The sequence below is a fragment of the Pinus tabuliformis genome, chromosome 8, assembly GCF_031772625.1.
Source record: "Pinus tabuliformis cultivar Carrire ecotype Pingquan chromosome 8, CPIR1, whole genome shotgun sequence".
Taxonomy (NCBI): Eukaryota; Viridiplantae; Streptophyta; class Pinopsida; order Pinales; family Pinaceae; genus Pinus; species Pinus tabuliformis.
In genome coordinates, this window is record NC_142294.1 from 383,532,929 (window position 1) to 383,536,210 (window position 3,282).

A 3,282-nucleotide genomic window follows, 5' to 3' on the forward strand; every position below is an offset into this window, starting at 1 on the left:
AATAAAATAAAGATTCTCTGTAAAACTGCTATTTTCAAACTCTATTATTGTCGTCCAGAGCTTTCTTAAGGAAAACAATGATTTCCTCCCTGTTAAAGAAAATCGCAGCATTTAGAGGAACAATCCAAGAAGCACTATATCTCAAAGAATAAGAGGTCTCATCACGAGCCGGCTTATCATGATCACAAATATTATAACTCGCTGACTTTGCCAAACACTGTCCATCAAAACAGGGCAATGACTCAAGATATTTGAAATCAAAAGGCAAGGGGTCTCATCACGAGCCAGCTTGTTCAGCGAAAGTGTAAATCAAGTGAATGACTGTGTCATAATTTGGCTACCAAACCAAGACATTGTTCTTTGAGAATAAAAAAGGAAAAAGTGTCAATGTGGATTTTTCTTCGAACGTTGTAGATAGCCTTAAGCAGGATAAATGATCATTGCTGGGTAATAGGTAACCCTTTCGAGGCTATGGACGCCTGCTGGCAGCAGAGGCTCTACCTACGACAAATGAGCATATTTTAAAGCCGGCACACAGAGAAGGCTTTATTTTACCTTTACAAGACCAAGTAATGGCTGATGTAAATACAAGGACAAAGCCCGAGGATGCAAGCGATTAGAATAGAAAAAGGTTGAAACAAAATATCATTAATAGGGTAAGTCGTAATGTACTCTATCTGTCCATAACGAAATTTAGACTTATGAATTTTTTTTTTGTTTTGGAAGTTAAAATTCAATAGAAAAAAATAGAGATAACTGGTTCTTCCAGGTGAATCGCCATTGTTGTGGCCACCAACAACCCCCCTCTTTGTTTAGTATTAGCAATAACACTAAGAAAATGGGGACCCTTAATAAAAATTCAAAAAACATTTTATGAAACTTTTTGTATTATACTCCTTGAAATTATGTCGCATTGCGCGGAGAAGATAAAGCATTCCCTTATGAGCATAATAAAAAACTGCGAAAAATGCGAAATTCATCGCATCATTAAGAAGTGCTCTTAAATGAAAATCTTAAGAAATCTCCGACAGCCGATATGCGATGTCGCATATCGCAATATCGCATAAGCAGCACACAATGATTTAACGGCTCATCGCGATCTGCGATCTGCGATAAACGCGATCTGCGATAATCCGATCTAAAAAAAAGTTGCGATGACACATCTAGGTAATGCGATGACGCGATGCTACTATTGCCCATCGCGAATTTCCTCAGATCAGCATTCAAGAAAAGCTGTCTATAAACCAAAATTGGGCGCACAACTTAAAGGAAATCAATGATCGTATGCCAAAGTGTTAATGAAGGACAATTTTGTGTTTTTCGAAGAGTCAGTTCACGATGGGTGTCATGATTTTATACATTCATAGAGGTTAGAGATTTCGTATCAGTATTTATTATCATTACTCTTTTCCTTTGCGTGAACTGCAGGAATAAAAAACAGGAAACAATATGAAGCAATGAGCAGGAAACATCTAAGGAAAAGGGGAAAGCGTCAATGCTCGAAGAATAGAGAAAATATGCCTTCATAAACAGATGCCGCATGCAACAGAACCATAGATTCCAGAGTATCACTCAACAGATGCTGAGGTCAATAGGTGATTCAACATTCGGGGTCAGAAAGCTCACAAAAGCAACATGTTTACGAAAAATCCTGAAACTTCTACCCGGTGAAGCAAAAAGCGCTAAAGGCGGAAAACGCACCAGAAAAGCCCGAATCAAAGAACAGAGGCAGTTTTCGATGCGCGATTAGCGCTATCACTAAGAAAATTGTTCAGAAAGCAAAGTCCCTAACCTGCTTAGTCATTCGCAAGGCCGGAAACCGAAATAGTAAAAGCAGAAGCAGTTTGAGAGAAAATTGGGTTATTACCAGGTATACACTCAGTAAACCCACCCAGCCAGAGGAAGATTCTCAAAAATATCTTCTAGTTTGCTAAAATGGTGCCAGTGCTTACCATTTCTATTTGCGTAACTCAAACAAAAGCAGAAGGCAACCAGCTGACTCTTCCCAGACAAATGTTGAGTGTTCGCAACATTAAGGAGCAAATGCAGAAATAGTTAGGAATTAGATTCAGTTTTTAGAAATAGTTTTGCTTTAGAAGAAGGGCGGTCATTTAAACCGTATCCTAAATTTATGTAATTAAGTTATTTAGTTAGCAGTATTTAAACCCTTCTCATGTGTTTGGAGAAGGGTCCAAAATTTTTTCAAAAACTTGTCCTTGGAACATGCACTTTTGCACCCTCGGAGGGGGTTTTGATGAATGGATGGATCAAGGTTTATTAATATTTGCATTTGATATCTGCTACTGATGTTGCACTTCTGTACTCTTAGTAGATGTTAGAGCAAGGAGAGATAAATCATTATTGCTCGAAGCTTATGAGTAGAACCAGTCATAAATGGTACTTTTATCTCTTGGCTATTTCTGCTTATATTCTTAAAGTGATATACATTTTTTAGTTGTTTATATGTTGTTGCATGAATGTCTGAGTTACCATTTGGCACTTTGGTACGGTGGAGCCATTTATTTATGTCTGATATATGAATAACTTATTATGTGATATGCTATTCACAACTGTTTTTCCTAACTTTTTATGCAAAGTGGTTTATCTTAATTGATTTCCATTCTTATGATAGCTGAATGATCTTTATTACTAGTTATTGTTTGAAATATTTTTAGATCGCATAATAGAAGAAATACACCCCAGGTTAGCATAGATTAGATGTGCTGTTTTTCATTAGATTACAATAGCATAAAGTTAGTTTAAATGTTTGAATTAGATTAGCTTTAAGTATCCTTAAATCAGCAACATCCAATTCTGCACACACACACCCTTAGATTGGGAAACTGGTCCCATTATCCCTAGTCGGACCTGCTATACTAAACGGATAAGGAGCTGCCAACCAAGGTCCGGACCGGGTGGGCATCCCCCTTGTTGTCGACCCGATTTTCGGGGCTTCAACAGGACTCTGTACAGGGCTATCACCTTCTTTGGCCAGATCTTCCAACCTTTTCATTCACAATTCTGCCTACCTCTCCATTATGGTCGAGAAACTCAAGTTCCTTACGACACCTTATAGCCTAAATCAAAGGGCAAAGATCGGCATGCCAGGTTCTTCCATCATCCAATGAACTGAAATGAATCACGCAAAGAAGGCAAGGCTAGGAAAATGAGACCAAGATCGAAATGAAAACCTCTGCTGCTTAGTATTTTCCCAATCCGCTTTCGCTCGCCGCTACTAACAGGGTCTCGGTAGATTCCCCTTCCCATAGCTACTTAGATGTT